This window comes from Gorilla gorilla, chromosome 5 (genome assembly GCF_029281585.2).
Source record: "Gorilla gorilla gorilla isolate KB3781 chromosome 5, NHGRI_mGorGor1-v2.1_pri, whole genome shotgun sequence".
NCBI lineage: Eukaryota > Metazoa > Chordata > Mammalia > Primates > Hominidae > Gorilla > Gorilla gorilla.
Genome location: NC_073229.2, coordinates 72805927 through 72821161, shown reverse-complemented (window position 1 = coordinate 72821161; position 15235 = coordinate 72805927).

Genomic DNA, 15235 nt, shown 5'->3' with positions numbered 1-15235 from the left:
TGTTTCTCCCATGAATGTGAGGCTTATGGGAACTACAATTCAAGATAAGATTTGAGTGGGGACACAGTCAAACCATGTCATACACACACACATATGTATAATTTGACAGAATTCTTCCAAAGATACTGCTCAAATACTAGGTTAAGTATGTACCTTAAAAAGAATTTAAATATTCATCTTATAACAAACTTCTGGTTGAAGTTTACAAATAAGGCTATTTTTAAAAGATGAAAACACAAATGATCTCTAACTGGGTAAAAATCAGTTAATGCAATGAATGATGTAAGCTTAAAAGCAATGAATGATGTAGAAGATGTGCAGAGGAAAGGGTCAGTTTACACTAATTAACTGCTTCCTGATAAATGGCCATAAATGTGAAAGGCGAGTGGGAAAATGGATAAAATATGCATACTCATTCTAAGATAAACACTTCATCTCTTTAAAAAAGACCTTCTAAAAGTGGAAAAGGGAAGCCCTAAACCCATGCTAGAAAAAAAGCAAAACATAAACCTCAAGATTCAGTTAGATCTAAGATGTAAATCAAAATAAAATACCATTCCTGACTATTAGACTGGCAAAGATACTTTTACCCTTTTTATTAGTGATGCTACCTAATTTTGAATTAGATTTAACAAAGTACCTCATGTACTAGTTTTATATGAAATACAGATTGATCTAGCCCTTCTAAATAGAAAATAATTTGTTAAAATCTACCCAGAGTTTTGAAAATGCTTATGCACTTGGATTCTATATTTTTATCTCTACAAAGCCATATAAGAAATTGAAAATTTTGACATGAAACACATAGAGATATTTTGAGTTTTTTAATTACTGTTTTTAATAAAAATCTTACATATTTAAGGTGTACAACATGATGTTTTGATATACATATACACAGTAAAATGATTACCGCAGTTAAGCAAGTTAACATATCCATTGCCCCACAGTTACCATTTTTTGTGGTAAGAAGACCTGAATTCTACTTTCCTAGCTAATTTTCAGTATACAATGCAATACTATTAACTGTAGTCATCACGTTGTACATTATATCTCTTGCCTTATTCATCCTAGATAACTGCAACTTTGTACACTTTGACCAACATCTTCCTACTTCCCCCACACCCAGACCCTGGTAACCACCATTCTACTTCCTGTTCCTATGTGTTTGGCTTTTTTAGATTCCACATACAAGTGAAAGAATGCACTATTTTTCTTTCTGTATCTGGCTTATTTCACTTAGCATCATATCTTCCATGTTCATTCATGTTGTCACAAACACCATTTTTAAGAGTGAATAATATTCATATATTATTATGATATACATATGATATACATATCACAATTTCTTTTTCAATTCATCTGTTGATTGACACAGGTTGTTTCCATATATTGGCTATAATGAGTAATGCTGCAGTGAGTATGGGAGCACAGGCATCTCTTTCAGATACTGACTTCATTTTCTTTGGAGATATGTCCAAAAGAGGGATTCTTGCATTATAAGGTAGTTCTTTTTATTTTTTTTTTGAGGAACCTCCATACTGTTTTCCATAAAGGCTGTACCATTTTACATTATCACCCACAGTGTACAAGAGTTCTCTTTTTTCCATACCCTTGCCAAGATGTTATCTCTTCTCTTTTTCATAATTGCCTTTCAAATAGGCATGAGGTGATAGCTCAATGTGGTTTTGATTTGCATTTTCTTAGTAATTAATAATTTTGGGCACCTTTGTAGATATCTGTTGGTCATTCATATGTCCTTCTTTGAAAAATATCTGTTCAAGTCCTTTGCTCATTTTTTAATTGAATTATTTGATTTTTTTTGCTATTGACTTGTGTGAGTTCCTTGTATATTTTGGATATTAATCCCTTATCAGATGTATGGTTTGCAAATATTTTCTCCAAACCCAAAGGTTGCCTTTTCATTTTATTGATTTTTCCATCGCCATACAGAAGCTTTTTATTTTGACGTAGTTCCATTTGTTTATTTTTGCTTTTGTTGCTTGTGCTTTTAGTGTCATATTCAAAAAATCATTGCTAAGGCCAATGTCAAGGAGCTTTTCTCCTATGTTTTTTTCTAGAAGCTTTATGGCTCAGGACTTATGTTTAAGTCTTTAATGCATTTTGAGTTGATTTTTGCATATAATGTAACATAATGATCCAACTTTATTCTTATTGCATGTGGATATGCAGTTTTCTCAACGCCACTTGCTGCATTGTACTTTTTTGAGAAAAAACAAATATGCAATAATAAAAAAGAGTAAGTCATTCTAGCACATTCATATGATAAAATGTTAGGAAGCCATTAAAATTTATCTTTCTTCAGAAGCAAAGTTGTAGAAAATTCCTAAGTATTAAATATATAAAATATATAAGAACAATTATAGTTTCAATTATATAAAAGTTTGTGTGTGTAGATGTGTGTATTTATATAAAATATTTGTAAAAATACACTAGATTGTTAAACACTGAATTACCATTAGGGAGATGAAACATAAAATATTTGTTATAACTTTTTACGTTTTTGTGTTTACATGTGTTCCCAAAGTAGCTAATTTGATAGAACAAAATAGAGCATAAAATACGTTTTTTCAATGATCAGAAAGAAACAACATTATTTAAAAATAATGCCAACAAAATACCTCTCTGCTAACTTTTATGATTCATTTTTTAAATATAAGAATAAATGTTTGTCATGTGGGAAAATCATTGTCACCACTTGTTTAACAGAAAGTATTAAAAATAAAGTAGGAATAAATATATTTCACGAATAAAATATAACAACAGTAGAATATTAAGAAGCAACTCAGCTGTGTGTGGCGGCTCACGCCTGTAATCCCAGCATTTTGGGAGGCCGAGGCGGGCAGATCACTTGAGGCCAGGAGTTCAAAACCAGCCTGACCAACATGGAGAAACTCCATCTCTACTGCAAATACAAAAATCAGCTGGGCGTGTTGGTGCATGCCTGTAATCCCAGCTACTTGGGAGGCTGAGGCAGGAGAATCACTTGAACCTGGGAGGCAGAGGTTGCGGTGAGCTGACATTGTGCCATCGCACTCCAGCCTGGGCAACAAGAGCAAAACTTCATCTCAAAAAAAAAAAAAAAAAAAAAAAGCAACTCATTCCATTCAGCTGACCACAGATAACTGTATTTTTTTTCCCCAGTGTCTTAACAATAGAGTTTCTTTCTCCATTGCCCTCGTAGGAAAATCGTTTTGTGCTATAAGTTTTCTCAATGAATTGGGTGACTTTATTATTTAAAAAATTGTATTAGAAGCGCAAGAAGTTGTGGCACACAAATTCTACAATGAGCTTTCAGCCATAAAAATGATTTCCATCTACAATCTGGAACAAAGCAAGGTGGTCTTCTTTCACCACACCTATTTAAGTCATACTGGAAGATCTCACTATTGCAATAAGACAAGAAAAAGGAGTAAAATATTTACAGATTGAAAAGAAAAAAGTGTTTTTACTTACAGATAACATGATTGTCTATGTAAACAATTTCAAACAATTTACAGAAAATCTCCTGAAATTACTGAGTATAGAAAGGCCATAGGATACAAAGTTAATATTCTAGAGGCAAGTGTTTTACTATATACCAGTAATGAAAAATTGAAATTTGAAAATAAAAACAAACAACAAGAATATTTATAGCAGTATCAGAAAAGGAATACTTATGTAAAAATCTAAAGAAAAAAACAAAAACAGGGACCTCTATGTGTAAAACTACAAAGCTTGGATGAAATAAATCAAAGACATAAGTAAATGGAGAGATATTCTACTTGATGGACTGCAAGACTGAATATTATTAACATGTCAATTATTCTTAAATTAATGTATAGAGTCAATGCAATTCCAGACAAAATCACAAGTTTGTTTGCAGGTATAAACAAACTGATTCTATTAATGAAGTTTACAAAAAAAATATTAAAAAACTGAATACCTAACACAATATTGAAGGAGAGAAATAAGTTGGAGGACTGATACTACCTAACTTCAATAATGACTATTAAGCTACAGTAATCAAGGCAGTATAGTATTGATAACATAGTATTGGTGAAAGAATAGACATACAGATTAATAGAATAAGGAGCCCATAAATAGATACAAACGAACATAAGAAACAGATTTTTAACAAAGACGCAAAGGCAATTAGATGGAGAAAGGAGAGTCTTCTCAACAAATGGCACTGAAACAGTGGGACACGCATAAGCAACAAATTAATAATAAATAAAAAACCTAGAAATAGACCTTATACCTTAATAAATAACTCAAAATGTATTTCTGACCTAAATGTAAAATATAAACCATAAAACTTACAAATAAAAACATATGAGAAAATCTATGTGAGATTGGGTTTGGGGATTAGTTTTTAGATACACTCAAAGTATGCTACAAGAAAGAAAAAGTTGAGAAGTAGGACCTTATTAAAATTAAAACATTTCCTCTGTAAAACACACTTTTAAAACACACAGAAAAACAAGTAACAGACTGAAAGAAAATATTTACAAATCACAGGTCTAGTAAAAGACTTGTACCCAAAATATACAAAAACACTGTTAAAAACTGGGAAAACAAATAAATCAATTTTAAAAAGGAGGAAATAGATCCAAATCTCACCAAAGAAGATAAACAGATGGCAAATAAGCATATGAAAAGATGAACAAAACCAACTGTGACTAGGAAAATGCAAATTAAAACAAGATACAACTACACAACTATTAGGATGGCCAAGATCCAGTACACTGAAAATACCAACTGCTGGCATGGATGTAGAGAAATAAGAACTCACATTCATTGCTGGTGGGAATACAAAGTGCCAAAACCAATTTAGAAGACAATTTGGCAATTTCTTTCTACAAATAGTCTCACAATATGATCCCGCAATACTGCTGCTAGGTATTTATCTAACTGATATGGAAACTCATGTCCACACAAAATCTGCATGTAAGTGTTTATAGCAGCTTTCATTATAGTTACCAAAAACTGGAGGTATAAAAAATTGTCCTTAGATATGAATAGACAAACTGTGGTACATCCATACAATGGAATGCTATTCAGTGATAAAAAATGAATGAGCCATCAAACTGTGAAAAGATGTAAATGAATGCCAATGCATATTGCTCAATGAACAAAGAGTGAAAATGATTTAATACATGATTCTCTTTATTGGACAATCTGGGAAGGCAACTAATGATAATGGTAATGGTAATCTGATCAATGGTTGCCAGAGATTTGGAGAGGGTTAATAAGTGTCACATAGGGGATTGTTTAGGGTGGTGAAACTATAACCTGTAAGACAATAATGTATGATACAAAGCACTAAGCATTTGTGAAAACAATTTGTAAAATAGAAATTTACAATAAAAAGATTGTATCTTAAAGTCTACAATTTTTTAATGTAGGAAGTCAGCTGATCCCAGCATGAAATGCAGACTATGACAAAATAATTTAGCTATATTAAAAATATACAAAAATAGCCTAACTGAAAAGGACAGGAGAAAAATGTGCTGAGTTTGGAAATAAGTGGAGTTTGTGAGACTACAGGTAAAAGAAGCTATATGCAAGCCTGTACTCTAGTTCATAAAGTTGTGTTTCATGGGAGTACAGGTTAGCAACTCTGAGACGATTATACATGTATACTAGAATTGAACAATTAGGTAAGTGGACAGTGAGAACCAAGAGTGAGAATTTATAGATAAGAATGAGGAGGGGGCTGGAATAATCTGTATGGTAATAGCTTAGCATTGAAGATATCAGTATGAACTCTGAACTCATGTTTAGTTTAATATAAACACAGATACATATAGAAATATTTGTAGAGATGTACAGGTACAAAGCTTAGTAGATATTCATATATTTTCTTGCTCGTTCAGCTGAGTGGGCCTAGAAGCAACGCCACCCTAGTAATAGCAAGCACACACAGTACTCAGATTGTGGTTTCTAATAGAATTTTCCAATAAAAGAAACTTTCTTAGTCAATTTGGGCTGTTATAACAAAGTACCATCGACTGGGGGCTTATAAACAACAGAAATGTATTTCTTACAGTTCTAGAAGATGGAAGTCCAAGATCAGGGCACAAGGATGGTTAGGTTCTGAGGTGAGGCCCCTCTTGTGGGTTGCAGAATGTTGATTTCTCCTTGTATCCTCATATGGTGGGAAGGGAACTAGAGAGCTCTGTGGTCTTTTTTATAAGGGCACTAATCCCACTTCCAAAGACTCTTCCCTTGTTACCTAATTAGTTCTCAAAGGCCCCACCTCCTAATACTATCACATTGGGTGTTAGAATGTCAACATATGAATATTGGAGGGAACACAAACATTCAGTCCACAACAGGAATCTTAAAGAAATGCCTAATTCTAGAACTGAAGCAAGAATAAAAATACAATCCTGGAGCAACTTGTAAGTGCCAAAACATAAGGAAGTACTAACACACACAGTCAAAGAAGCATAGGAGCCAACTAAAAAAGCTCCCAGTAAACAAAGCTGGAATAATTTGAGCAGTAAAGTATATAAATAGTATTGGCTCATAATCCAAACTATAAACATCCATGAGTTCATACTCATTACCTAAATAATCGAATAAATAAATAAATGGGAGTGAAGAGACAAACTCCCTGTGCAGAAGAAAGCTAAATATCTGACGTAGATTTCCAGCCCTTATAAAAGCATAGCTACTCACTCCTTAAATGTGGCCCTCACACAGTAACTTCCTTCCAAAGAATAGCATATGGAAAGGAGCAAAAAACATTAACTTTACAGCTGATAAATATGACAAACATTAACTCAGTCATGGATTAAGGTTACCATCAATTGTGATGTCATTGACAGCGTATCTCGTTGAAATGATGTGTTGAGAATGGCTTTTTACCTCCTCCTCCACAAAACCCATAACCCTAGCCTAATGATGACAAAAACATCAGACAGATCTCAGTTGAGAGTAATTCTACAAACTATGTACACTACTACTCAAAACAGAAATAGTCATGGTCATCAAAATCAAGGAAAGTCTGAGAAACTCAACTCTCCTTAAGCCAAGAACTTAAGAAGATATAAGAAATAAATACAACGTGGTGTATTGGATGAGATCCTGAAACAGAAAAACAGCACAAGGTTTAAACTAAGGAAATCTGTGTAAAGGATGGCCTGTAGTTAATAACACAGTATCAATATTCATAAATTAACTGTAGCAACTGTACCATAATAATGTAAGATATTAACAATAGAGGAAACTGAGTGTGGGGGATATGGAAACTCTCTGTACTTTCTTCCCAAGAGAAGAAATAGGGAGTTTCATTTGGTAGGATCTTGTGCCCATTTTAAGGACTTTGGTATTTACTCCAAGTGATATGGAAGCTCTTGGAGGGTTTTGAATAGAAGTATGACATAATCAGACAGATGTTTTTAAAGAATCATTCTAACTGCTGTATTGAAAAAAACTGTTGTGGGAAGGCAGTTATGATGGATGCAGCGAAAGTAGTTAGGAGGCTCTCAGAATATCCAGGTGAGTGACAATGATGCCAAGAGTCTATATGATGGACGAGGTAGGCAGGATGAGAGAAAGGGAGGGGTTATAAAGGCTCCAAAGCTCTTGGCCTGAGCCAGCTGGAAGGATGGCATTGCCATCGACCAGCATGGAGAAGTTTGAGTGTGAAGAAAGTTTTAGGGGGTCTATGAGGACATATTAATTGGAGGCTATTAAGCCCTCTAGTGTCAAGTAGATAGCTGGAGGTTGAGTCCACAGTTCAGGGAAGATTTCCAACCTAGAGATATTAATCTGGGAGTGATTAACAAATGGGTGGTTTGTCCAAGTGTGAGAGACATTGTGTCTACCAACAGATTTAACTTTTTGTGAATAAAACTTTTTACGTACTTTTTTTGTAACTATGAGTCTACACCACATATAGAAAGTGCATGTCAGACTGAACTAAAGATTTGGATCACAGCTGTTTCTCAAACAAAATTTGATCAATGACATTATGCTTGCTTTGTACTTTGATTTTTCTTTTCCCATCTTAGTCATCAGGGATTGTTCCAACCCTCATAGTACATTGACCTTTGCAGATATGAGCATTTGCCAGTTTGGGGTGTGGTATGTGCCAGAGAGTCCAGAAAGCTCTGTTCTAAAGATTGCTGAGCCCTGGGCCAAGGAACAGGGCTTTATCTCCAGCATCCAAAATTTATATACAGGGGACATAAATGGCATTGCTACCATTCTTAAGAGAAATTTTAAAATTCTATTTTTTTCTTCACGTTTTTATCAATGCAAAGGAAAGCACAATGTATTTAAGAGAAATAATGTCAACATCTGATTTCTCTTTTACAACATAAAGGCAAATTCCTAATAATTACTCAGTGACTTACAGTAAATATATATATGGTTTATCAGTTAGCCAAGATTCAATTTACTGTCAAATATTTTATTTTACACATAGCAAATTTTCTTCCTTGCCTTGGCTGCCTATGAACTTTGCTGTGGTCCAGCTGCAAGAAAAAATGTGGATCCTTTAATAAAAACATGCCATCGAAAAAGCTAGAGTAAAAACCACGTTAAAAAGGACTCTAAAAATAGTATACAGCAAATATTTAATAACCACTTTTTTTGTTTTCAGATAATGAAATGGTTCTACAAATCTGTTGCTGGTTAAAATGCAACACATATTTCAATGTACGAACAGCTGCAATTTTTAGAGTATAAAGACAAATATTACTCTTGCTATCTGTCCACATATGTCAACTTCATAGTCTCAAACAAATATCAAAGAGATGTTTAATTTACCCTACAATTTAATGCTATCATATTCATTATATAAATGTTTATCAAAACATCTATTTAAATAGATATTAATATCAATGTATTAATTAAAATAATAATCACTTAAATTTTAATTAAAATATTAGTATTTACCATTAACAGATTGAATCAGATGTGAACCTATTACGCTAGATTACAGTCTAGTATATGTTAAAATAGTTTTATAACAGTATATTTCTCCTCACACAACTCTGTTCATGATGTTGGCTTTTCCAACTAGAGAAAATAGAAATTTAATATAATAGAATATCTACTTAAATAAATATTTATGTGTATGTGTAAATATGTATTTAAGCATTTGTTTATTTAAATAGTAATTATAATGTTAAGACTGAGTTTTAGATATTAAAATTTTTTTGGCAAATCTTGACAATATAACAAATGCCAACTTTTGTAGTAACTGTCTTTAATCCACCATTTTCTGGCAATGAGTATACACACACTGATTCTATAAAATAACAAAGTGTCAGATTTAATACTTATGAAATACTTAATGGTCTTTTCTATATTTGTCAATACTAACCAAAAAGAATTCTGCGAAATACTTACGCACCCAGGACACAAAATTATGTACAATAAAGCACATGGTTTTCAATTAAGTTTGTGTTTCATGAGAATGAACAGTTTCTTTGGGCAAGTTATCATATTTTGTGCATTGGTGGGGTGAGGGATCAACTATTGAGGCGGATGCCACCTAGCAAGCATTTTTCCACCTTAACTCATTATCTCACCCTGACTAAATTTCCTCTTACTCAAGTGGCAGAGGGGACAAATTTTTAAGGAGCTGTGTAATTGTTTATTCATTCCATCTGCTGTCTTGTCACCTCACTGACTCATTAGAGCAACCCTCAGCAAGATAATGAGTTTAGAGTCTACTCTGAAAGCAGGAGATGGCACACCTCATGAGGAAGTAGGGATGAGGGAGTAGTCTTTTATATGCATTCTTCTCAAACTGTCTTTTGTCACCCTCTTGTGCCTCTTATTCTTCTACTCTGCCATTGACTTGGTTATGCTGTTTATTAATAGATTGGATCAGATGCCAATTTATTGTACTGGATAACAGTCTATATATAGGCTTTCCAATTATGCTGGGATAGTTCTGAAATAGTATATTCCTCTTCACACAACTCTGTCCCTGATGCTGGCTTTTCTGACTAGAGAAACGCTGCGAACTTCCAGCTGGCTTATGTTTTCATTAAATGAACAGTGAAAGGCAAATATGCATAAATTAAAGTTAAAAAATGAACATGCCATGACCTAAAATTTCTGAAATGCAATAATGTAAGCTTTGCAAAATCCAATTTGGCTGATATCAGTGAAAGACTATAATACAACCAGAAGGAAGCTATGCATTCCAAATCTTGCTGTGTCTGCCTCGGGCTAAATTAAAATATGAATAACCTCAACATTAAAATTTAAAACTTTCTTATAAAATACATGATATGGAAGAACTTTAAATCAGTAATATGTGTTTTCAGCACTGCTAATTGCTAAGCACATTTGCACCTTTAATTTACTCAAAAACTTTTAACATTATAAATGTGATGCTTGCCCTTTAATACTCCAAAGGCCCAAGTAACATTTAAATAGCTATCAACAGCTGGTATTGAATATAAATTTATTTATCTGCAACTCAGAGAGCTATTCCCTCAACTTCTTTTTATTTCTGAGGCACCATGCTTTAGTGTGATCTTCTTAAACATGGTTTATCTGAGCATATAGTCTTCAAAGCGTGTGTGATTCAAGCCTCATACAAGGCAAACTAACAGCATAAAAAACTAAATAAGTTAATAGTATTATTTGATTTATCAAATTTGAAGATGAGTAGAACATTTTCTGAATATGTAATATTTTATTTTATAGTATAAGAACTGTAATACACATTCAATTAGACTTCTCTAAAGTAACTTGTAACTGTGCACACACCTAGCTAAAAGTGGATATTAAGATATTTTAAAAGTTAAATATGTAAACAAACTCACACCTAAAAAATAAACTTTCATTTTCAGGAAACCTAAATATAGCCATTGCAAAAACTATATTGAGAATGCTGTAGTAATACATTTACTATGGAAATATGTGTCAAGTTCTCTAGCTAGAAAGAAATATCATTTCAATAATGTTGGCTTCTTTGTAAATTGGCAATTCCATGAACTAATGCATACGGCATCTTGGCTCCTAAGTTACATATCAATGTATAAAAATACCATGATCCTTAAATAAATATTAAAAAATCTCTGTAATTTAAACAGTGCAGTATTAACAGATGAGCAGGGAAAGCAAATAGATCAGAAATAATAAAATAAATAATTATAATAAAATAAAATTGAACAAGAAGAGAAAGTAAATAGAATAGAAAATTTTTTAAAAAGACTCAGAACTCATGGAAATTTTTACATTAAAAATGTTGGTATAATTAGTGAAAGAACTATGATTTTTTTCCACTTAAAATGCTTTAATTGTTCTCACCATAGAATTAACATATTGGGAAAATATAAACAGATTTATTTTTATGTGTATATATTAAAATATATTCTGAAATTAATATATATTCTGAAATTAATATATATTCTATTCATTTAAGTTATTATAAAATAATTTCAAATTAAGCAATATGTAATTTTATGAGAGAAAGTAAAAGAAAACAAAGATTCACTACTATTAACAGCTACTAAGCTTTTGGTCTGTTTGTTTTGAGACAGGGTCTTGCTCTGTCGCCCAGTCTGGAGTATAATGGTATGAAACTACTTGGTTTTAAATCAGCTTTTTAAACATGGAGTAGACTATTTTTAGAACAGTTTTAAAATTACAGAATAATTAAGTAGATAGTACAGAGAATTTCCATAGATGCCCTCACCACACATATACTTTCCATTATTATTACCGTATTACATTAGTATGGTACATTTGTTACCACTAATAAACCGATACTTTCCTGTTAAATAATGTCCATGGTTTATTCAGATTCCTTAGTTTTTATGTACTTGTGTGTGTGTGTGTGTGTGTGTGTGTGTGTGTGTGTGTGTATGTGCATGCTAGCATCTCATCCCATTACATCTAGTTATCATGTCTCCTGTAGGTTTCTCCTGGGCTGTGACAGTTTCTCAGACTTTTTTTATTTTTGATGACCTTGACAGTTTTGAGAAATACCTGTATAATGCAAAATGTTCCTCTATTGGAATCTGTCAGAGAAGAAAACAATAATTCCATCTGACTTAGATCATAGTGTCTTCAATGGGATATATGCTAAAAAAATTAATCATATTTCAGTTTTTTCATTGGTTTCTAGTTACAATAAAATTGTTATTTTGAAATTATTATATACATGCTGTATGACAAAATAAAGAATTATGCTAACAAAGAAGCATACGTTTTAAAAAAGAGAGCATATTCTTAAATATGACTGTAAATATCAATATAAACCCATATTTTTGTCTTTTAAAAAATACATATTGCTAAATTTCTATTTCTGATCATAATAGAATTTTAACAGGGACTGTATTCATTCTCCTACCTTTCAAACAACTAAAAAAAAAACTGGATAAAAATATATGAAGCCATAGTTTTCAGATACTGGACATCAGGAAGCATGGAATTGTGATCCCTGACAGCAGAAAAACAAATGAGAAGAGCACAAGGCTTGTCCCAGCTTAATGCCTGGAGGCAGTTTCCAGGCCACAGTGCAGAACAGGGAAATCTAAACAGAGCATGGCAGTGTCATTGAGTTGAGAAGACAGAAAATTCTATTTCAGAAAGGTGAAGGAAGCTAAACTTTATGAAACAGAATAACAGAGAAAGAAGTCAGCTGCCCAGAGAAGGGTTTCAGAAATGATAGAGAACGTTCTTGGATTCTTTGCCTGAGTAATGATGTGTACATATTCGTGGAAAGAACTTGCCTCATACCCTTAAAAGAACCAACCTGAAATCATTAGGGTGAAACAGTGCTAGGAATAGTTTCTACAGGCAGCAGCAAGGGCAATGGCAAGGGCTGGCCGTTGAAGGGCTTCAATGTTGAAAACTAAGAAGCTTGCTCTAATAATAATGTAGAGGACAACATGGAGACAGAACTAGATTGGAGGAGGGAAAAATTAGAATATTTATGCAATATAACCAAGAGAGGATTTGGAATGTATCTAAGGCAGCAGCAGTGAGAATAGAAAGAAGAGGTAAGATATGATAACATTCAAGAGTTGACGTTGATAATACTTGTTCACAATTTGAATATTAAGTAATGAGGAAAAGTAAAGCCTCTAGAATAGCCTCTAACACTCTGATGTGGGTACTACAATGGGCTGAACTGTGTCCCACAAAAATTCCTGTATTGAAGACCTGCCCCCTAGTATCTCAGAATGTGACTGTATTTGGAGCTTTTAAAGAAATTATTAACATAAAATGAGACCATTAGGGTGGACCCTAATTCAATCTGATTGGAAGCCTGTAGAAGAGGAAATCTGGGCACACAAAGATTCATGAGGGATGCACAGAGATAAACATCAAGCAAGAACACAGTGAGAAGGGGGCCACCTGTAGGCCAAGAAGAAGAGCCTTGGAAGAAACTAAACCTTCCACTACTTTTACCTTGCTCTTGTAACCCCAAAACGTGTTATTTAAGCCACCCAGGCTGTGGTATTTTGTTATGGAAGTTTTAGCAAAGTTACATAGGTACCAAGATGGATGGTGAGGATATTCACCAAGTATTGGATTACATGAGGAGAATCCAAATTGAAGAACAACAATAACAGTTTCAGATACTTTGAATTTAGTCCCCAAAGAAGTGACACTTAGATGCCAATATCTAGTATCAATTTGCATATATAGTTCTAGACTTAGGAAAAATTGTTAAACTGTAGAATTTATTATGGGTCATTGGCTTACAAATGGAAGTGAAGTCTGATGATGCTTGATATAAAAGCACCACTTCACAAGCAGTTTCTCAAAACGGTCAAACAGGAGAGAGAACTTGTGTTGCACAAGCACTAGGAATTGTAGATTTTTTTGATTGATATTTAATTCTTTTTTGATTGATATATAATAATGTACATATTTATGGAATACCTGTGATATTTTGTTACATGCATAGAATTGCATAATGATCAAGTCAGTGTACTTAGGCTATCCATCACCTCAAGCACTTATCATTTCTATGTGGTGGGAACATTTCAAAACCTCTCTTCTAGCTATTTGAAATATACAACACATTGTTATTAACTATGGTCACCCCACTCTGCTATAGAACATTATAACTTATTCTTTCTATCTTACTGTATGGTTGTACTTATTTATCAACTTCTCTTCATCTCCCTCCAATATACATACCCTTCCCAGCCTTTGGTAAATACTCTTCTATTCTACCTCCATGAGATTAACTTTTTAGCTCCTACATATTCTTATTGAGGTAAACATTCTATTGGAGAAGGTAAGTTGAAAAATCCTGGCGTGAATGAAGCATCACAAGTGTATATATATGTACATGCATCCATTCATACATGCATATATGTACATGTGCGTGCATATATAGTAAATGATAAAGACCAAATGACCATGTTTAATTTCTTGTACTGTGTCAACATGAAAAACAGCTAAATATAGTCTCAGTAAATTCTCATTAAAAACATTTAGGCTTGGGTGTGGTGGCTCAATGCCTGTAATCCCAGCACTTTGGGAGACCGAGGTAGGTGGATCACCAGAGATCCGGAGTTTGAGAGCAGCCTGGCCAACTTGGTGAAACCCCGTCTCTACCAATAAATGCAAAAATTAGCTGGGTGAGATGGCGTATGCCTGTATTCCCCGCTACTCGGGAGGCTGAGGCAGGAGAACCGCTTGAAACAGGGAGGCGGAGGTTGCAGTGAGCTGAGATCGTGCCACTGAACTCCAGCCTGGGCGACAGAGTGAGACCCTGTTAAAGAAAAGAAAAAAAAAAAATTTAACTTCGGGTGGGGCCAAGATGGCCAATTAAAAGCAGCGGTGCTTGGAGTCTACCATAGAAAAAAAAACCATAATAAGCGTGTGAAGTCTTCACCTGCAACCAAGGTATCCAAGTTCGCTCATCAAAATTGACTAGAAGGCTGGCGTGACCCACGGATAAAAGGAAGAGCAGTGTGGTGTGGCGACCCACCTGAGAGCGACAGGGGGAAGGGGTACCCTGTCCCCACAAGCCAAGGAAGGCGGTGAGTGAGCGCGCTACCCAGCCAGGGAGACTGCTTCTTCCACGGAACTCTGGAACCCTTAGATCGGTAGATCCCACTCACGAACCCACGCCACTGGGACTTAGCTTCCCAACCCGGGAATGTGAAGATTCTTCAGCCTCTCAGCTGGAATCTGCTTAAGCCTACCAAACTCCCGGGGAAAGGGGCGACCAGAACAAGCTGCAGCTGCCTGCTGTCTAAGCCATTTGAGCTCCTTGTGGGAGGGGTAGCGG